The 22,522-nt window shown below is 51.2% G+C and overlaps 1 non-coding gene and 1 pseudogene across 1 annotated transcript; one reads left to right on the top strand and one right to left on the bottom strand.

The window, feature by feature from the left end:
* The window catches only part of LOC120381498, a 384,534-nt pseudogene that overhangs the window by 327,740 nt on the left and 34,272 nt on the right, over positions 1-22,522 (top strand).
* Positions 10,003-10,075, bottom strand: TRNAF-GAA. Its single transcript has one exon. It is a non-coding gene; the product is annotated as a tRNA-Phe (tRNA).

Raw genomic sequence — 22,522 nt, 5'->3', positions numbered from 1 at the left:
CAAACATAGAAATAATATTATCATACTTGGCAAATCATAACATTTTTACTGACACCTTACATGACATATCTAGCATGATTCATTGCAATTTTATCAGATTTTATTATTATTTTATTATTAATACCAAAGTGTCTCACAATTCCATCCAGTGTCACACTTGGTAAACCAGTGAATTCCCAGGACCAGTTCCCCAGGGCCTTGAAGATGCCGAACACTGTGCTTATGAGGGATTGAAATACCCACATATCTGCTGGGAACACACACACAGACACTGTGTCAGTCTATACCCCTGTGTTCACTCTTCTAGAAAATCATGATCAATTTTGTACACAGTATGGCTTGTGAGGTATCATTTGAAAAGGCATAATCTACTGAATATTATCCTCCTGTTAAAATGTGTAGTAACACTGTATGTAAAGTTATGAGATTTTACAGTATGAGATTACTGAAAATGTTACAATTCTGGGGAACACCCACAGAGCAGTTCCTCAGAGACAGCAAGGCAAACAGCTGGTCAAAAAGCCATTCTCCTGCAGGGGGAAGGTGTGAAGAAGACATTTACATTCCATCACAGGGACCTCTTGAAGCTGTTGTGGAAAACAACCACACGATTGATTTTGAATCAGCTCAGCCTGAGGTTCTTTTCTTAGTTAAAAGTGCGCAGGGGGCGACAGCTATTGGAATACTGTCCCCTGAGCTAAAAATCACACAAGCCTTTTAAAGCTTAAAACCCCAAACAATGACACATATGTTGCACATTAATTACCTTATTTGGAATATATTGCAAAATATGATGCAAGCAATGTTGGAAATAATTAAGAAAGGGATAGATACGACAGAATATATCATATATTATAATCGTAAAAACAGCAAATAAATCCATGATAGACCCACATCTTGAATACTGCATGAAGATGTTGTCGCCCCATCTCAAAAAAAGATATATTGGAATTGGAAAAGGTTCAGAAAAGGGCAACAAAAATGATTAGGGGTATGGAACAGTTATGCCAGACCTAACCCCCAGTTTCACTTGAGCAAACAGGAGCTATTTGACACTGTGCGATACGGCTCCTGTGCTCTGTTCCCAAAGTGTTCTGCAGCAGGGGAGGGTCTCTGGCAGTGTGTGTGTGTGTCACTGGCATATTGGGGTGATGCTGAAACAGGATAGAGTAGAGGTGGCATTGTGGGGCTGGCATGAACCTTATCTCTTCATTTCCCCTTCCAAGAACCAAGGGGACAGGAACCCTTACCCAGCGAGGTCACATTCTCATAGTTCTCCTGCATGACATCCCAGTAGAGGGCTCTCTGAGTGGGGTCCAGCAGAGCCCACTCTCCCCTGGTGAAATGCACAGCCACCTCCTCGAAGGTCACCGGCCCCTGAAAGAGCAAGAGTCCAACACTCAGGACCTCTTTCCCCACTCACAGCCCCACTATTTGTGGCAGAGAGGAGCCAATCAAATGGAAGCTCTGGGTGGATCCCACTCAACAGAGTCCAACCCCCACCCCGCTCAGTGTATCCAGGAAATACCAGGATGAGGGGATGAAGAGAGAGCCCCTTGTCTCTCCCAGCAGATCCATCACACACCTACTGGCCACTGACCGATAGAGGAGATGGAGCCCCTAGCAGGGTCCAGGGAGAGCTCCCTGGTAGGAAACCCAATAGCCTCTTCATAGTGAGAAGCGGGATATGAAGGGAGAGGCAGCTCCAATAAGCCTGACTCATGGGTGCCCCCTTCATATCTCACAGCAGCCGCTGGTTAGTGATCTCAGGCTCCAGCACTGGGAGTCTGGTCAGTTTGACTAGCTCCATGTAGGTGGGCTATTTTCTTTCTTCACAGATTAGGGCATTTCCACCTCCCAACCTCCTGGGTCTGTTCCTAGAATCTAGGGCACTTATTAAATAACTCCCAGCAGGTTTGCCACACCCTGGCCTCCTCCTTTCCCCACCCTGTGCATTTCCTGCCCTGCTCCAACCTCCAAACCAGACTGTGCAAACCTTCCCATCTCCGGTGTATTTGCTCTCCCTCTCCTCCAGCAGGAACCCACCAGCAACCCCCCGATAATCTCTACCTGAGTTGGCTCCACTGCAGCCATTTCTCTTCCCTGTCCCACGCCAGGCTGGGATGAGCTGGAGGAAAACATGGACGCCATTCTGCAGCCTGTCTGGGGGAGAAGAGCAGTTGTGGGTGTTTCAGAACCGGTTTTAGTCAATTTCACATCAGAATTCCCCCAGGCCCTTTCCCTGCACATAGACATCCTAGATTCTGCCATGCTGGGAAATGCTCAATCTGTTTATTACCACGTAGACCTGGCCCCTGCTGCCAGGCTAAGCCCACAGAGACATTTTTAACCTCCCTTCTCCGTCCCCTCACCCTGTAACAAAGTCTATGAACACAAGGCTAGAAAAGAGCAGAACCAAAGGAGTCACTGTGGGGGATTCCCTCGGACACTGACCCCACGGCAGCCACATCCCAGCAGGGGGAATATGGAGTCAGGAACTGGCTTTTCCTCTGTCTGATCCTTGTTTTGTTCACTGGAAAGTGGTTCTGCCCAGGGATGCAGCAATACATGTGTCTGGGTGGAAATCCCTCCCCCCTCATTTCTCCCACTGCCCCTTTCAGTCTCTCCTTCCCCTGTCCTCTCTCCCTGCCCCTCTGGCTGGGAAAGTTCCATTCCTGGGGGCTTTGCTCTCCCAGGGCTGGATTTTCGCCTGGCAATTGCTACTGGGAGGAGAAACGAGGAGGGGCTGTTTGTGCAGAGTAACTTTCTTGCCAGTCCCCAGCACTTTCCCTGAAGTCTGTCAGTTACCTGGAGACTCTAGCTCAGAATTTAGTATTAACAGGGCCCAGGGCTGCCCTAGGGGGCTAGGACCAGCTGGAGAAAGTCATCCCCTGGGCCGGGCACAGAAGCAGCTTTAATTCAGGTCACTCCCCAGCACAGAACCCCACTGGGGGAGCAGCAGCTGCTAAGCCTGGTCTCCCAGATCACAATGGAGGCTGCAGCGTCTGACCCAGGAAGCTGAACCCCAGTATCCTGAGCAGAGAGGGACAGAGCGTTTGAGCAGCTTCCCTCCTTTAGCTCTCTGGGGAGAGCAGCTAATGAGAGCCCCTCCTCATAGGGAGAATTGCTAATATCATTTGCCCCACTGTCTATCCGGAGTCCTCCTTGTCTTTCCATACAGTGACTCTGGATTAACAATGGTCTCAATGAAACCAGAGTTCAGAAAGAATGAGTCCAGAACGCTGTGGAAGAGACCATTGTGTGGCAGTGCTGATCCCCCTCCCACCTCCCTCACCCCCAGATCCAGGACAATGGACTGGACAATCTAGGACCATGGAACTGGAAGTTCCTGCAGTTTTCAAGAGGGGAGAAAAGCAAAAATCTGTGATTTCACCTCACAGTGTCTGATAAGTGGCTAGAAAGTTATCACGGTGACTGGGCCTGGCCGGGGAATGTCGGGCAGTGCTTGGAGCCAGGATTCTGGCATAAGCTGATCAGGGAGAAGAAGCGAGGTCAGGAGCAGCCCGCAGAGCCTCAGCTCTCCCCCCCCCCCCCCGCCCAGATATTCCCTGGGACCCAGCCCCCAGAGTCCCTGGCCAGGGACCTCAGATACCCCTCAGAGCCCCACCGGCCAGACCCCCCCCCCCAGACCGTCACTGACAGGTTGGGAATCCCAAAGGGTTCCCGCCACCAAGAGACCCCAACAGCCAGAGACCCCCCAAAAGGGACCCCCACTGGGAACTCAGTCCCTCACTGCCTGCCTAGGATCCCCCCCCGCCCTCCAGCAGGATCTGCCCTGCCCTTTGCCTGGCACCCCCTCCTCCCCCCTGTGGGATCCCCTGATGCTTTACAGGGGCACCCCCTGGCCTAGCGCCGGGGATTCTCCCACACACACTCTGTGCACTGGGCACGGCAGCGATCCCAGGAGTCTGCGGGGGAAGCCCAGACAGAGCCCCTGGCACAGCACCAGGCTCCCTCTAACCCCCTGTCCCGCCTCCCCAAGAGACGCCGACCCCGGCTGTTCTGCAGCCACCAGGCCCCCAGCGATACCCACCTCCAGGACCCACAGCCTCAGGGCTGGGCACATCACACCCACCCCCTGAAACCCCAAATCTCCAGAACCCACCAACCTCACTAGGGTACCCCCTGCCCAGCCACCCAGAGGCCTCCCCCACCACAATCCCCCTTCAGCTGCTATCTCCCCACACAGCCCCACCCCCACCCAGCAGCACTGTTACCTGACAGTGCCTGAGAAGTGGATAGAAAGTGACCACCGCCCCCTGCTGGCCAGTCACACAGGCAGAGGGAGCCCTGGGGGATGTCTCTTGAACAGGAGAATGGAAGGCCTGGAGGGACAAAATAGATAAGAAATGTCCATGGCCTGTCACTACCAAATAATGGCCACCATGGATCCACCCCAGAGGTGGCTGCATCTTAGCACTGCGGGAAGCACCAACGCCATTTGCCATGGGGTTTGGGATACTTCTCAACTCACACTGCACTCAGAGTGACCTCCTCATCCCGTGCCAGCTGGAGAAAAGGGTCCAGCCAACTCTTCTGTAACTGGTTGGGAACCACTGACCCCCCAAACAGGGGGAGGCCTCTGGCTTTGATGTGTATTAAATATCTGGCTGGTCTCTTTCTTTGGCAAACATTTTAACAGAGGTAAAGGAGGGACCAAATGATTCACAAAGGAGTCGGGAAAGATGATCTCTGGGCAATTTAACTCCCTACAACATCCAGGATGGAGAAGAACTCAGGGCAACAGGTTCCCTCGAAGGAAGAAGTTGCTGGGATTTAGAAACACGGGGAACAGCCCCAAACCCGATAGGATTTTTAACTGACATTTGATAATGACACAGAAAGAGGCAAAACCTGAGCTTTGAGAGCAACGTTCAGAAATGAAAGAGTTCCCAATCTGAGAGATTTTGGATCCATTTTGCAAATTATAGAGAGGAAAGTGGAAAATCAGAGGGATTTTATATCAGTTGTTGATAGGAGGTAAAATCTGAGTGTTTCACATCAATATTTGATAAATGAATAAAGAGGAAATGGGCAACATTTGCAAACATTTTATATCCATGTTCAAGAATCTGAGAAAAGGTGTAAATCTGAACTTTTCTTAGTATTTTATAATTAGAGAGACAGGGAAAAATCTCAGGGCATATTCAATTAGAAATAGACAACTAGAGAGCAGTGGGCAAATGTTTAGGTATTTTATATGAATCTTTGAGATTTGCAAAGCAAATGTGTCACAAACTGCGTATTTGATAACATGAGAGAAAAACACCAAGATCTGAGGGATTTTATATTGCTGTTAACGAACTAGTGGAAAAGGGGACTGTTGGACTGGATTTTATACGACTGTCCAATACATAAACACAAAGTAATGGTTCCCCACCCCACCATTCCCAAGGGCAGCAGGGAGCCCTTTGAGGAGCTGATTAAAAGAGAGGGGGAGGGGGAGCTGAAAGGTCCCTGGATAAAGGAAGGGGGCAGCAGTGGGGGATGGACAGGTGACTGGCAACTGATGGTTGGGGGCAACTGTGCTGGTAGTTAGGGGGCAACAACTGGGATTGGGAAACGGGGGTCTGGGCAGTCCCCATGGGGGACACGTGCGCCTCCCTTCCCTGCCCTGGCAGAGACCCGGCATCTCATAGAAGATCAGGGCTGGAAGGGACCTCAGGAGGTGTCTAGTCCAACCCCCTGCTCAAAGCAGGCCAATCCCCAACTAAATCCCCAAATGGCTCCCGCAAGGAGTCAGCTCCCAGCCCTGGGTTTAGCAGGCCAGTGCTCCAACCACTGAGCCATCCCACCCCCCCTCCAGAGGCAGCCCTGTGCTGGGGAAGGACTCTGGGCAACAAGTTCCCACCCAAACAAGGACAAATCGCTGCAGATAAAACGGGTGGGAAAATGCCTCACTAGAGAAGATTTTAAACTGACGTTTGAGACTCATGGGGAGAACGGGGAAATCGGGGAGACGGGAGAGCTGATCATTGAGGGGAAAGGGGGAATCGCCCCAGATTTTATAGCCCGTGTGAGACACTGAGAGAAAAGGGGCAGAACTAGCGCGAATTTGTCTCGGGGGCGAGAGGCAAGTGGCACAAACAGGGACAGGATCCAATTAACTCCCCTCCCCCCTTCGCCCGCCCGCCACTTCCCCCCCCGGGAATTTCCTGGCTGCCCAGAGACAGTTCAACACCCCACCCCCCGTGTCCCACTGACCTTCCCCTACAACTCCAGCTTCTCCTCCCTGCCTGACACCCCCATCTCCCCACCACAGGAGATCCCCCCCGCCAGACCCCAGTCTCTGCCCCCCAAATCCCACTGGGGCTGAGGCAGCTCTGAGGCTTCTCCCAGGTTCCCTGGGGCAGAGTCACTTTCCTGCCCAGCCCCAGTGCCCCCCCCCGCGGTCTCTCACTCCCCGGGGGGCTCCGGCCCAGGGGACTGGTCGGGGCAGAGCCCGGGGCTGCCCAGGGGGCCGGTCCCAGCTGGAGAAAGCCCCCCCCCCCGGCCGGGGTAGGAATGTGCTGCTGGCAGGAAAAGATCTGAGGAGATGGAACGCTGAGGGCTGGTTTTGGCGGGAAAAACCAGTTTGGACTGGTTTGAGCCTGTGTCCTGATGGTAAACAAGTCCCCTCTCAGAGATGGAGTCCAGGGGTCAATATTTCATATGCTCCAGATTGGATCTTATTTTAAAGCCAGTGATTTACTTCATAAACATCTTATTAACCAACTAATTGAACCTATTGAACAGTTCATACTTCTTACACCTAACAATGAGATAAAAAAAAGAGCACAGACAAACCTTGTCAGTAATGGCTAATGTCCCAACTGGGAAGCATGTGAGCTTGTTGCAGGGCTGCTGCTCAGGGACGGGAACCTCCTGCCACCCCAGCCTCCAAAATCACTCAGGCTGCACTTTCTGCACGACTAGGTGCTGGCTGAGGGGGGCGTGGGAATTGGTGGCCTCTGCTGCAGGTGATGGGACTCTCTGGTATTTAAAGCCATGGCCTAGAGGAGGGAAGTGCCTAACTCCAGAGTCTGCAGCTGCCTAGGGCCAGCGCTGAGGATTTAGAGTCCCTAGTGCTGCCGTTGCAAGGTTCAAGCATGCTCAGCCCTGGCATTGCCACCCCTCCTGCGGCTAGTAGCTGCAGCTGGCTAAGGCTGGCCTCTGGGAACTGGCCCCATGGCCATAGCCAGAGAAGCTGCAGGTGGCTCTGTGACTACTGGGGCCATTAAGCTAGAGCAGCTAAAGACACTGGAGTTCACCTCAAGGAACAGAGGTCACCAGTAGGACAGGAATGTCAGGGGGAGCAGGGAAGGAGGGAGCAGGTCAGGCTGGCAGAGGGAGCTTCCAGCTGGGTGGGAGCATGTGCAAAGTGGAAAGGAAACAAGTATGGGGAGAGGTGGTGGTGACCAGGTAGCAGACTAGCATGTAGATGGGAGCAGAGGGAGAGAGGCTGGTGGCTTCAGATTCCCAAGGGCTAAGTCCTGACTTTGGGGAGATGGTGTTTGCAGGTGGCTGGCTCACATGGCAGGATGGGGGCTGCGGGGAGGGATCTGTCAGAACTGATCAGGTGTCTGCTGGCTTTAGAACTGAGCTGAGACTAGGACCACATGCCGTGACTGGTGACATGGGGGGTACTGGACACATGGCTAGAGAAGGTCTGAATGAGGAAGGAGATAAATCTGTGGGGAGTTTCCTTGATCACTATGAAAGTTCTGCTCACTGTGGACACTGGTAAACCCACATGGGTGTACAGCTCAATAAGAAAACCCGGGGGCTGAGGGAGCTGTGTAGGGCAATGCATATAGTCATGTAGGGGTGTATGATCAAAATGAAAAATGTCTCTGAGGTTCAGTACCGGGTTTGCTATGGCACCAATGGCACTGCCCCACCAGGCCCACACTCGGAGCCCACAGTGACTATATAGGGGCCTACAAATATGTTTGGTACCAGGACCCACAGAAGGTTAATCCGGCCCTGATGGCCTGAGCACTATTTCAGCCCCACATTTTTGGGTGGACCTCCCACAGTGGGAGCTGCCGAGCCCTCCCCCACCACACACACACACACACACACACACCTCTTCCCTGTGTTGGGAGTAGAACAGGAGAAAGGACAAAATAAGCAAGAGAAGAAGAGAAAGGAGGGAGGGAGGGATGGAGGAAAAGGTGAAACAAAAAGGACAAAATTCTGCCTCTTTAAGCTCGTGTTTTCCATGCCTAGAATTCAACTCTCACCAGATGGATCAGACTGAACTGGTTTCAAACCTCCAGGAGGCTCTTACCTTCTAAACAGGGACGGCTGTTTTCTAGTAAAATCACTAAGAGGGAAGGAGAAAACTCGAAAGAGGTTCCTCCTGGCGCTCACGTCCGTGAACCCGAATACTCTCTCAGTCCTCAAAGAGAGACCTGGAGAAGGAGACTTGCTGGAGCAAAGCCAGAGGGGTCTCTGAGGTTTCCCTGGCCCCTCGCCCCTGTCCTGCCTGGCTGATGTCAGCATCTCTCTGTGAGGTCACCACCTCCCCACCACCTTGGACCAATAGGCTGAGGTCCTGCAAAAGGCCTTTGTGATGTCACTGCCGCACCCCTCCCTTGCTGGGCTAATGTCCTGCCCCTGACCAGGCACTTTGGAGGTTTGAGCTACTCCCTGGGGATCACCCCACTCCAGGAGCGTTCGTTCTAGGCAGCAAGCCGGCTAGATAGGGAAACATCAGACGCTGCTCCCAATGCTACACTCAGTTTTTCAGAAATGAGTCGACTTTATGGCCAGATGAGACCATTAGAGCATCTAATCTGACCCCCTGCATATCACAGGCCTCCTGTAGGAAATCATAGCTACTTTTGGGGCAAACACATTCCAGAAAGGCATCTAGTCTTCATGAAATGACATCAGGAGATGGAGAATCCATCACTTTCCTTGGTAACTTGTTCCTGTGGTGAATCATCCTCGCTGTTGAATATTTGTGCCTTAGTTGTAATATGAATTTGTCTCTTTTCATCTTCCAGCCATTGGGTCTTGTTATGCCTTTCTCTGCTCGATTAAAGAGCCCTTTAATACCCAGTCCTTTCTCTCCATTAAGGCACTTCAGCATTTCAATGAAGTCACCTTTCAATCTTCTTTTGATAAGCTAAACAGGTTGAGCCCTTTCAAATGCTCACTAGAAGGCATTTTTCTCCAGCCCTCAGAACATCTGGTGGCTCTTTGCTGTCCCAAACTCTAATTTCACAACATCTTTTTCAAACGAGGACACCAAAACTGGAGGCAGTATTCCAGTATCAGTCTCACTGATGCTGTGTCACCTCCTGTGACGTTACTGACATAATCTGTAACTGTATAGATCACCGTTGCGACTACTGTTCTATATTTGCAGCCAATATTGTAGAAAGGTTGTTGTGTAAGGTCTATGGAGAGGTTCTGATTGGCTGATTATAATGATGCTATCTCTAAATGTGTATCATTTTTGTAGTTGACATTATGAATATTGGTTCTATGCTGCCCGTATTTCAAAGTTGTGCTCTGCTTAAAGGGAACACCTGAGAGATGATGGTGTCAGTTCTGCCTAGCCTGCTTGATGCAGGTTAGGCAAATGTGAGAACCACTATACTACAGAAAGTCCATTACACTGCCCTGCCCTGCCCTCAAATTCCCTGCACTTTGGTGGTGCTCACCCTGGCACACACTGATGGGCGAACCTGGAGAAACTGGCAGCAGCTCTTTGATGGGTCAGCTGGAAGAACAGAGGATGGGAGCCAGGGATCAGGAAGTCGTCCTTACATCACCTTTGTGACTCTAGCTTGAAGGGGAGCTTCTTTTTCTTCCCCTTGCTGAGAAGCAGCAAGAGAAGAAAGAAAGGTCCGGTGGGCCAACTGGGTGCAGAAGCCAATGCTGCCTTTTCCTGCAGTGAAGCCCAAAATGAGGGACTTGCATTGAGTAAAGACAGTGCTGTGTTTCCAGGAAAGAGCCCACTGCTTCAGAAAGAGGGATGAAACAGCCTGCTGAAGCCTGGGATTGAACCAGGGACCTTTAGATTTTCAGTCTAATGCTCTCCCACCTGAGCTACTTCAGCACCTGCAGGGGGCCTTCTTGGGCTGCTGCTTCTCACCTTGAAGTTTATTCTCCATAAACCATCTCTCTAGTCAACACTGGCCAATGCAAGACGGACATCGCTTGCTATTTTAGCACTTGGAAACGTCATCAACTAGTCTCTGGATCTCTCAAATGCTGCACTTCGGTTCATGGGGGAAAGGCGAGAGAAGCGACCTTTGAACAAAGGGCCTAGGGTTAACATCCTAACGCTGTCTGTTGCCGACTGTGACACTATTTAATACCGGCCCACCCTGTGCTGGTGAGTGCTCCATTGCTAGATGTTAGTACATTTCAGTTACTGTCAAAATTAAAAGTTTCTATATGCTTAGAAGAAATGATTTTTTAATTTGCTTATATACGGCATGAATAAATACCCTTTTACACATCCTAGCATGAACATTTATTGTCTTATATGATAGAGAAAATCCTGCATCCAGATTGTGCATCAAAATCATGAAATGAGCTACAAATGCAATAAAAATATGGTATTCAATGGTTTAACATATGGAGCGGGGCTGGGGGGCACTGAAGACACTTCTTGCCTGGGATGCCACTTGGTCTAGGGGAGGCCCTGTCAGGGAAAGCAGGAGTTAGTCTCACACGCCTATTTCCAGGCTGTAATCTGTGGGCGCCCTGCTCTGGGGGAGGGATCGTGGCAGCCCAGACTCAGGGCTGGAACAGGCCCCGGATTGAGGGGGTGGTTGCAGGGTTTGCAGCGCTCTGATGTCTCAGACAATGTGTCTCCCCAAAGCCTCAGATCTGCGTCCCCAGAAGGCTCCTGCGCTGCCTCCGCTCCTTTCATAGTCTATAGCAAGGAGCAGCAGCAAGGGTCAGGGATGAGCCATAGGCAACTAGGTGGGGGGCAGAGGCTTCAGTAGGAAACCCAGCCCCCAGAGCAGAGGGGGATAGGAGGCTTTTTCTCTCTCCTTAGCCACGGGCTATAGCTCCGAGAGCTCTGTGAAATGCCTCCCTGCCCATAGCCTGGGGAAGGGGAAGGAGTCTCTGGTTCTAGCTCGATTTGGAGGAGGATCACTGGACCCTAGAACCACTCGCTGCCTTTTCCCAGATAAACCTGTGATGCCCAGAACGGGGCTGAGATAAATGCTGACGGGAGTCAGGAATTGCTCCCCTGGAATAGCAGCAGGATTGAGCAGCTAGAAATCTCCCCAAAGGAGCTGAAGCCTTGGTGGGTCAGACATAGATGCCCCAGGTACTGCATGGGGGGGTTAGGTTTGTTTCTGGACAAGAGCAGTGAGAGTTTTATTGCCTCAACATTTCTGTAGAAAAATTCAGACCCAAAGTGTGTCTGGTGGGGAGGTCGATAGCGGTTTCTTTGGGTTTGATTTAGTTTGTTTTCTCATTCTCATAGTAAAAGCCCTGGGTCATTTTGATGGGAACAATGTTTGTGGAAGGCCAAGGACAAGTAAGAAAAGTTAAAAATCTGCGTTGGAGTGAGGGGGTCTGTGTGGGCCAGGGCAGGGGTGGAGATTTTCATGGGGAGGGGTTAGGGGATAAACGAGAGGCTTTTGCGGGAACACAGGGGGATGTTTTGCAGTTTAACCTCCCCACTTTCCTGTGCTGCTGCCCAGCTCAGACCCCACTGACACCCCTGTGACGAAGTGGGAATTTTCTGGATGTTTTGTTTGCATCTTGTGTGTACCTCAGTTTCCCCATTTGTTGCACGATTATCTAGGTTAAAGGTCCAAAATGTGGGGTGCACCCTGCCAGGGCGATGGAGTAACATTCAGGGGGATGCAACTGGGCCCGGGCCAGCCCCTATGGGGGTGTAGAGGGGGAGCCACCCAGCTCCACTCTTGGCTCCAGCTCTGGCCCCTGCCTCAGCCCCCTTACCCCTGTCTGTGTCCCTTCCCCCTTAGCTGCGGCCCCACTCCCAGCCACGACTCGGGGGGAGCATGGACAGGGGTGGGGGGCATGACCCTGAAGTGCTTTGGGACCACTGATCTCAGTGGTGGGACAAGGGGGTTAAATCTTGGCAGAGACCCCCAAAGGGCAGGTGTGGCTGCTGTCGAGCTGCCTGGGCCCAGACAAAGGCCACAAATTCTGTCTCCTAGCAACCGATGGCCGGGGTGCACCTGCTGCAAGAGGCCAGCTGGCTGGGAGCAGTCGGAGAATAAAGAACGAGCTGGAGGCCAGGTGAGCAGGTTGCCAGGGAAACAGGACAAAGGCCAGATGAGGGGCAAAGGGCCTGGCTGAGTCGGGCTGTTGGGAGCAAGGAGTCTGCTGGTTGGGGACTCGAGGGGAGAGCCCAGGCTCTGAGTTCAGGGTCTCCCCAAGATGGATGTTGCTGAATCTTCCTGCTTCCTGTGCGAACACAGAACTTTCCCAGGCTGGATTCCAGACCCCTAACGAACCTTCTGTTGTACAGCGCTGGCTGAGAGCCACTGGTGACTGTGGAAGTTGGGGGTGCAGGACTCCCCTTCGGGGGGGGGGTGTGAGGCTTTCCCAGGTGTCCGATTCAGGTGGACTCACTGCAGGAAGCTCCTGGTGTGGAACAGGGGGGCTGAAAGGTCCAAGGTCAGTCCCAGGAGGGGCTGAAGCCAAGGAGGCTTCCCCCAGTGAGAGCGTCCCCTGGGGGGAGTCACACTGAGGAGGCTCCTGCCTGGGTTTGACTCCGAGCTGTTCCAGAGCACGGAGCCTGTGTGCCCGTCACAGCCCCCCAGCATGTGACCTACAGGCTCCACTCTGGCAAAGCTCCCTGTAAATGAGAGACAAACTCCCCCCTTCTCCCAGTTACTCTCCCCTGCCGAGAACCCAGAGCAGCTCCTGCCTCGCTGGGTCTCCTGCCAGCCACAGCTGGCCAAGGAGCCGCTCCCCTGGGTTCCTGTGCTGGGGCAGTGTCAGTTCCGACCTCACGAGTACAGTGGCGACGCTCCCTGCCTGTCACGGGGGGGGGGGGCGAGGGCTTGATTCCCTGAGGAGAAAGCTGGGATTGTGACACCCGTGTATGTCTGCAGTGCAATTAAACCCCACAGCTGGCCCAGGCCGGCTGACTCGGGCTTGCCAGGCTCGGGATCCAGGGGCTGGAGCCCGACCACGGGGACCCTCCCCCCTCGCTAGGTTCAGTGGCCGATATACTTAAGATGAGTTTGTAAGTGGGGAATGTGCAATGGGTGCTGCCACTGGAGAGACACTTCCCAGCAGAAGACCCACCCAGTGAATGTGATCTACTCTAAAAACATGTGATGACAGAAAGTCAGCCTGGGGCTCTGGATTTATCATCTCGCAACGACTCGATTCAACTTGCTCAGGTTAGAAAGAAATTTGTGTTTTTTTATTGTGAGCCTGAAAATTGCCTCCAGTGTGAAAGTCAGAGTGGGATTATTTCACGCTCACGCACCCTTATCACTAATGAAGGAGTAAAGGAACGTGCAAACCAACGAAGCCTTAACATGTCATTTGCATCCTCAAGCCTGTCCCTGTGGCAGGATCTCAAGGACAGACAGAAATGTTACCCGGTGTCAGGAGGAGAGAGGAAAGCACTTCCCCTCGTGTATTTCCCCAGGCTGTTGTTCAAGGCAGCAGAGGCGCTTTAGGGCATTTTCTGTCACTGATTTTTTTCATGTTGGTGTGGGAGGAAAGACTTAGACCTGCCCACTTTGTGACCCTGTGAATGTGAAGTGACCAGATGATGAGTTAACAATGATGCTGTTGCACAGGGTTTGATTGGAATTAGAAAACAAAAAGCCCTTAAAGTGGAACTCTTGGGTGAATAGAACGAGCTGATTTATAGTCAGCCTTGAAAGGCAATAGACTGTTACATCGGGCAGAACAGCCTGGTTTGGTTGGTTGGTTGTTGTCCCTGATAAATTGCAGAGCATTCAGAGAAGAGCCACAGGAATGATTAAAGGCTTGAGCAGGCAGAGAAGTTTAAAAACAAACCGAACCTTCCCTGCTCCTGCCGGCTGTGACTGCTGAGGACATTTTCCTTCTCTACTCCAGAGTCTCTCTTCTGCCAGATTCTCAGCAAGTCAGGCCCCCTGCAGACTATGGCAGAGCAGTTTGGTATGAAGCTGCAGGACTCACAATGTAAGAGTGCAGCTGCTGTAGCACCTTGACTGACCATGGGCTAAATCCTGCAGCCCTGGCAGCCCAGGATAACCTCCCACTGATGGTGATGGGAATTTAGCCTTTGTAAGGATCTGTTGGTACCTGAGCTCTCAGATGTGAATTAAACTGGGGGCAGACACAGCTCTGTCCAAACAAGTGAAGGATGTAAGTGAAAGAGCAAAGCTGGCCCTGGGGAGCTGCTGCAGTCCTGTAACCACAGCTGGGAGGGAACAGAGGGAAAACACCTGGAGCAGTACTGAGAAAAGGAAGTTTGTCAGGGAGATCAGTAGCAATAAATGTGAACTGAAGGAGTGCTTTCTCCTCTGTGCCGACAGGTTTGAATTGTGTTACTGTACTATGAGGCTTTGGCTACACTTAAACTTCAAAGCGCTGTCAGCGCAGCCAGCGCAGCGCTGGCGCTAAGTGTAGTCAGCGCCAGCGCTGGGCGAAAACTCTCCCAGCGCTGTCCGTACTCCAGCTCCCTGTGGGGAATAACGGACAGCGCTGGGAGCGCGGCTCCCAGCGCTGGGGCTTTGATTACACTGGGGCTTTGTAGCGCCGCAATTTGCAGCGCTGCAGAGGGTGTGTTTTCACACCCTGCTGCAGCGCTGCAAATTTGTAAGTGTAGCCAAGCCCTCAGATAAAGCTTTACAATATCCTGCTCTAATTTCAGGATGGGTCTGAACCATAATTAGTCTCTGTTGAACTGGGACTTTCAAAATTCCCAAGGAATTTAAGGGGTGGGGTTCATAGTTGGTCACCTGAGGGAGTGCAGTAGAGTTCAAACCAAAGACCAGAGAGGCGAGAACAGGGATTGTGGGACACCTCCCGGAGGCCAATCACAGCACTGTAATCGACTAGGGTGCCTACACTGGTACCATGGCACTGTAGCCCCGGGGCAGAAAGCTGTACGCCTCTCGTTGGGAATCCCTCTGATTTACCGTTTTTACAGAGGGTGAAATGACAATTTTTCCTATCCCTGCCCTGTTCCTGCTCTTTGTTATAGTTCAATATATTTTAAGTGAGAAAAATGGTAGCAAAAATATCTGCTCTCCAGCACAACTTGAAACAACATGAGAGCACCTGGGAATGAAACAATTTATTTCCAAAAGGGGAACTCGATGACTAACAATGGCTTTGAAATGGGGGAACAGTATAACCGTAATGCTCAGGGTTTGTTTAGACTAGGAAAAGTGATGGAGTTTAGGTCAGGTCAAGGAGAAAGCTAATGCCAACCCCTGCACCTGGGCATCTGTTCTACAACTATAATTGTCTTTTTACATCAAGATCATTAACTTGAGCAGCCGACGCCATGTACAGCCCTAGTGGATGGAAGGCACAGATACTTTTTGCCTCAGTGTAGCTTGTTGAGATCAAACCTCCAGGAGCTGATGAACATTCCTGGCCCAAAAGGAAAGGAGTTGATAGAAAAGATCACAGGACTGACCCCAAAAAAGGGTGAGCTGCAAAAGGCAGAAGCAGGTAACTGATCTGGGGGAGCTGAGAGACCACGGTGAAGATGGTGCAAAAATCACTATGTGGGAATTAGGAAATGTGATTTTTTTAAATGTTGCCCAGCCCTAGTCAAGGGATTTATTACAGTTCTCTCTCGTGTGGATTCTCTGATGTGTGATAAGGTGTGAGCTCCGCTTGAAGCTTTTCCCGCACTCAGAGCACGTGTAGGGCGTCTCCCCTGTGTGGATTCTCTGATGTCTGATAAGGGCAGAGCTCCACTTGAAGCTTTTCCCACACTCATGGCACATGTAGCGTCTCTCTTCAAAGTTGATTCTGTCGCTTGTTATAAGGTCTGAGTGGCTACTAAAGTTTTCCTCTGGCCTCTGCTGGGTCTCACAGGCTTTTGTTTTTTCTGGGACTGCACAACTCCCGGAAACATTCCCTTTGGATCTTCCTGATAAAGTTCCATGTGGTTCTACTTGCTCAGCATCTTCCTGATGGGGTTTCTCCTCCTCATTCTCACTCACCATCCCAACACCTGATGGGAGACAGAGAGAATCCAGACACTGGTCACTCCCTGTGCCGGAAAGAAAGAAAATCTCAGAGAGAGGAATGGTAAAAGGGATGAACAATCCAAAATATGTGTGGGAGAGATCAAACCTATCAGGTGCTGATTTTCCCCAAACCCTTCCACAGAGGAGAGAGGAAGGGATCAGTTTTGGTCTGCATCTCACAAGAACACTTGGGGGAAAGCGAGATCGGGGAGGGATCTGCTGCTAGTTGTCAGTCAGAATAGGAGGGAAGCCATGAGTGACATCTGCCAGAATGATTCCACATCTGCAGGGAACAATCCTGAACTTGGAGAGCTCACAGGGTCTTTGTAGGGCATCCCAAATGTTTCCTGCATTCCCACACAGTTGTTGAGTTGGTTTAACCAAGTCCTCACCTGTGAAGGCAGCTCTTGGAAGCACTTCTTTCTCAGAGCCCTGGAGGTCTGGGACCCACGGCTCTTCCCCTCGTTCCAGCTGCGAGATCACATCAGGTTTGGAATTTGGAAACCCTACTGCAGGCAAAGAAAACGAGGGAGGTCAGTGGAATTTGTGGGATACTTGTCACAAAGAATAGTCCATGGTTTTAACCCCCCGCTCATTTTAAAGAAGTAACATCCCAAGGCCAGCTTCCTTGGCTCAAAGTGGCAGGAGAGTTATTATAATAAATCATATTCATTACCTTAGTGCCTAAGGACCAACTAACAGTGGGTCCCCATTGTGCTAGGCAAAGTACAAACAGAGAACAGTAGATGGCCCATGCCCTGAAGAATTTACAATCTGAATAGACAAGACAGACACAGAATGGGGGAAGGGATAGACCCCACTGTTAGAATAGAGATATTCAGGCCTGCCTGTAAAGCCTATAGTTTAAGAACTTAGGTGTATTTTTATCTCTTAGCTACTTACAGGAGTATGAAAACAAAGAATCAAAATCACTGTGTGTATTTGTAAGGGCCTTCTCTTACTGTGACCGTCTGAGACCTTGTTCTTAGGCTAAGGCCTTTGGCTAAGCAGCAGGGGCAGCCATAAGCTGGGAAGCGCAGGGTCACATCCTCACATCCCAAACCAGTCACACTGAAATAAGGTGCTATTGGAGTGTTAGGAAGATGATCCTGTCCTGACAGCGCCCATCACCACCAGATAAAGAAACAGATCTTAAGATGGTTAAAGAAAACTTAGTTTGACAGCAGCCTGTCTGGCAAGAAATCACTTACTTATGCTTGTGGTTGTGAAACCCTCATTTCCGTATTATTCTATCTTTATGGCCACCACTTTTACATTGTTAATCAGTCTGATTCTCTAATTGTTTCTATCTGCTGTATAATTAATTTTGCTAGATGTAAGTTAATTAGGGTAGTGGGATACAATTGGTTAGAGAATTATGTTTCAGTGTGTTAGGATTGGTTAGTTACATTTCAGTACAATGATTGGTTAAGCAAAGGTGTAGCTGAGCGTATTACTATATAAACTGAGTCAAACAGGAGGGTGAACAGGAACAGGGAACAGGGACACAGGCAAGGCTCTGCGGTGTCAGAACTGGTAATGGGGACACGGGGAAAATGCTCTACGGTGTCAGAGCGGGTAAGGGGGACACGGGGTAAACGCTCTGCGGTGTCAGAACTGGTAATGGGGACACGGGGTAAATACTCTGTGGTGTCAGAGCGGGTAAGGGGACACGGGGTAAACGCTTTGCACCATCAAAGCTGGAAACAGAGCACTGGGGAACAGACTAAGAGATAAGCCCGACTGGTGTGAAGGGCTTCGGAATATGATTGCTTGGAAATTAACCCCAATAAACATGGCATTGTCTGCGCTTCGGACTTCTGGTCTGTTGCTGCTTCCTGTCTGCGTGACAAGAACCAGGGAAGTGGGAGGGTGAAGGGAAAGCCCTGTAACAAAACTGACATGACCTGATAACCAAGAGGTGAGCCTTAGAGGACGGTTTTAATACACACTGGAACTGATCAGGGATTCCCCTGAGGACTGACAGGAAGCAATGGTAAATATGCATTTAGATCCTTTTCTTGTTTGATATCTTTTCCCCAAAAGGCTGAACCTCTGGCACTGTCATGGATCCATAGGATCTCTGCAATGCCCTGGCTTTTAAACCGTCCTTGGGAGGTGCCCCTTGAGTGCACTAGACCCTAAGGGGTCCCACTCTTTCACAAGGACAGGCCATGTAGCTTCAACACCTGAAACTGAGCCTCTGGCTTCAACAATCCTACTTCAACCTGTGAGCTCTGCCAGCAGGTCCAGCTGAACGACACTCCTGTTCAGTTTGAAAATTCTTGTGGATGCTGCTGCAATACTGACGGTCCAAAACCGCTATTAAAATGCTTCCGAGTCCTTAACTTGGCGGTGAGCTTGGTCACGTGGCATAGGAATGTGCTGTCAGCGAGGTGGCAAGTGCCGCAGTGGCAGATGAGGGACCCAGAACCCGAAGTGGAGGGGGAGATGAAAGCTGAACCAAAGGGGGGAGTTTCAGGGCAGTGCTTGCTCTGGTCAACGGATGTGGCCTGGGGTGGGGTTTTTCCTGCGGATCTTGGATTGAGACCCTGCAGAGTTTGCAAGGTGTCGGTGCGTCTGGGTGGGGAACGAAAGCATCTACGTCAGTCTAAGAACTGAATTCTGTTCAGTGACGGTTCCTCAGTCAATGCACAGAGCAAGTTTTTGCTGTGACACTGGGCAGACTTTAAAACATAGCAGGGTTTATTAGTCAACTGAAACGCAGCATTGGACAGTCCTTAGATTAGCACAGGGAAGCGAAGAAGACAATATAGTCCATACTGGTGAATGCCCTTGAGCCATGCTGCTGTAGAAAACGCTTTAGTTTCCTTTCCCTGTGCCTGTCCATTAGCCCTCACTCCAGTAGAGCTCCCTGCGCCTGCGAGCCCAGTTCTTCCTGCTCCCAAAAAAGGACAGTTACTCACCGTTGTAACTGTTCTTCTTCGAGATGTGTTGCTCATATCCATTCCAGTTAGGTGTGCGCGTGCCGCGTGCACGTTCGTCGGAAGATTTTTACCCTAGCAACACTCGGTGGGTCGGCTGGGTGCCCCCTGGAGTGGCGCCGCTATAGCGCCGGATATATACCCCTGCCGACCCGTCCGCTCCTCAGTTCCTTCCTGCCGGCTACTCCAACAGTGGGGATGGAGGGCGGGTGCGGAATGGATATGAGCAACACATCTCGAAGAACAACAGTTACAACGGTGAGTAACCGTCTTTTCTTCTTCGAGTGATTGCTCATATCCATTCCAGTTAGGTGATTCCCAAGTCTTACCTAGGCGGTGGGGTCGGAGTGAGACGTCGCAGAATGCAAAACTGCTGAGCCAAAGGCTGCATCGTCTCTGGATTGTTGGACCAATGCGTAGTGTGAGGCAAAGGTGTGAATCGATGACCAGGTAGCCGCCCTACGTATTTCCTGGATGGGGACATGAGCCAGGAAGGCGGCAGAAGAGGCCTGCGCCCGTGTAGAATGGGCGGTGAGATGGCTAGCGGGAACGTGAGCCAGTTTGTAGCACGTTCTGATGCAGGATGTTACCCAAGATGAGATCCGTTGGGAAGAGACCAGCATGCCCTTCATGTGGTCTGCCACCGCTACAAAGAGCTGAGGTGAACGCTGGAAGGGTTTTGTTCTCTCTATATAAAAGGCGAGAGCCCTATGGATATCCAAAGTATGTAGTTGTTGTTCCCTGCGCGATGAGTGCGGCTTTGGGGAAAAAACTGGGAGGAAAATGTCTTGATTGACATGAAAAGCAGACACCACCTTAGGGAGGAAAGAGGGGTGTGGCCGCAGGTGTACCTTGTCCTTATGGAAGACGTATAAGGGGGATCAGCCGTCAAGACACGAAGCTCCGAGACTCGCCTCGCTGAGGTGATAGCGCCGAGGTGATAGCGACCTTTCTTCCAGGAAAGGTACAGCAGGGAACATGTGGCCATAGGCTTGAAGGGGGCCCCCATAAGCTTGGTCAACACCAGGTTTAGATCACAGGCGGGGGCTGGGTGATGGACTTGGGGGTACAACCGTTCCAGTCCCTTAAGGAACCTGGAAACCATGGGGTGAGAGAAAATTGAACAGTCACTTTCACCTGGGTGGAAGGCGGAAATAGCTGCCAGATTAACCTTTATAGAAGAGACCGCCAGGCCCTGCTCTTTGAGAGACCAGAGACAATCCAGGATAGTAGGGATGGAAACCTGTCCTGGGACCAAGTTACTCTGATCACACCAGTGCGAGAAACGCTTCGACTTGGCGAGATAAGTCGTCCTGGTGGAAGACTTCCTACTTCCCAAGAGGACCTGTTGTACCGAAGCAGAGCAGCAGAGCTCGGATTGGTTACACCACGCAGGAGCCATGCAGTGAGATGAAGGGACTGCAGGTCTGGGTGGTGAAGCCTGCCGAAGTCCTGTGTTATGAGGTCCGGCCACAGTGGCAGGGGAATCGGATCCGCCACTGAGAGGTCGAACAACAGGGTGTACCAGTGCTGCCTCGGCCATGCTGGAGCAATGAGGATCAGGTTGGCTCTGTCCCTGCGGAGCTTGAGAAGGACTCTGTGAACAAGGGGAAACGGCGGAAAGGCATAAAATAGGTGCCTTGTCCACGGGAGGAGGAATGCGTCTGAGAGGGAGCCTGGGGAGCGTCCTTGGTAGGAGCAGAACACCTGGCATTTCCTGTTCTCTCGGGAGGCAAAGAGGTCTATGCAGGTAAAGCTCCACCTCCGGAAGACAGAATGGATGATGTCAGGACGGATTGACCATTCGTGAGACAGGAAGGATCTGCTGAGGCGATCTGCCAGAGTGTTCTGGACTCCTGAGAGAAAAGACGCTACCAAATCGATTGAGTGGGCTATGCAAAAGTCCCACAGGTGAGTGGCTTCTTGGCGAAATAGGGAGTAGCACGCCCCGCCCTGCTTGTTTATGTAATACATGGTCGTCGTGTTGTCTGTGAACACAGATACACAGTGGCCTTGTAGATGGACCCGAAACACCTGGCATGCTAGACGGACTGCCCTCAGCTCCTGCACATTGATATGCAGGGTCAGCTCCTGGGGCAACCAGAGGCCTTGAGTGTGAAGGTTCCCGAGGTGGGCACCCCAACCCAGAGATGATGGGTCTGTGGTTAGTGCCACCGAGGGTTGAGGAGGGTGGAACGGCATCCCTGCGCAAACTACAGTGAGGTCCAGCCACCAAGTGAGGGAGTCGAGAACCGTCCTGGGGATAGTGATCACCGAATCTATATTGTCTCTGTGTGGATGGTATAGAGAAGCAAGCCAGGTTTGGAAGCACCGAAGTCGCAGTCTCACGTACTTGGTCACAAAGGTGCAGGACGCCATGTGACCTAATAGACCGAGGCAGGTGCGCACCGACGTTGTCGGGAAGGATTGAAAACTTCGAATGATCGAAGACATTGACTGTTCCAACGACCGTCACGGGCGGTAAGAAGGAACTGAGGGGTGGATGGGTCGGCAGGGGTATATATCCGGTGCTATAGCGGCGCCACTCCAGGGGGCGCCCAGCCGACCCACCGAGTGTTGCTAGGCTAAAAATCTTCCGACGAGCGTGCACGCAGCGCGTGCACACTTACTGGAATGGATATGAGCAAGCACTCGAAGAAGAACTATATTTACCCTGAGGATATAACCCCTGCTAGGGACAATAATGAACTGAGAGACCTCCCAAGGGCTTTGTTGGGCATTCCAGATTTTTCCTTCAGGCACTTACAGATTCTGAGGTGGTTTAATGTTTCCTCACCTGTGCAGGGAGATCTCAGGATCTCTCTTTCCTCTGAACCCTGGAGGTCTGGGACCCATGGCTCTTCCCCTTGTTCCAGCTGGGAGATCACATCATGCTGGAAAACTAGAAACCCTGCTCAGATGAAAGAAAACAAAGGAATTCAGTTGATTTCATAAGACTTGGTCATAAAAAAACATTATATTAATTTAACTTCAGTGCTTAGTGTGACCTGGTGGGCCAGGGGCAGTTCTCACTGAAAATCCCAAAGTTAGGGCAGGCTGAAAAAGGGAGAGCAGATGTTCCCAAAACTGCTGGTTAACACTGAAGTTAAACTCACCGACCAGTCACCAGCTGTGCTTCTGATCCCCCACATGGGTTATCGAGAAGCTGAAAAAAGAAATCACACGGCCCCCTTTATTGCATCCCAGTTCTCTGGCTCCTAATCAGCGACTAAGTCCAGTACAGTGAGAGGTTATTTAAAAACTCTGCTCACATAAACAAAGTGTTCCTCTGACCCCAAAGCGTCAGCCACATCACCAGGTCAGTATAAGTTTGGATATTACCCGAAATTCCATCCTTCCAGCCAATCCTTTAGCATCTAAACTAAAGGTTTAAACGAAAGAAAG

The sequence above is a fragment of the Mauremys reevesii genome, linkage group 14 (assembly GCF_016161935.1).
Source record: "Mauremys reevesii isolate NIE-2019 linkage group 14, ASM1616193v1, whole genome shotgun sequence".
Taxonomy (NCBI): Eukaryota; Metazoa; Chordata; order Testudines; family Geoemydidae; genus Mauremys; species Mauremys reevesii.
Note: the sequence above shows the minus strand (reverse complement) of the source record. Positions and strands in the feature narration are given on the sequence as shown.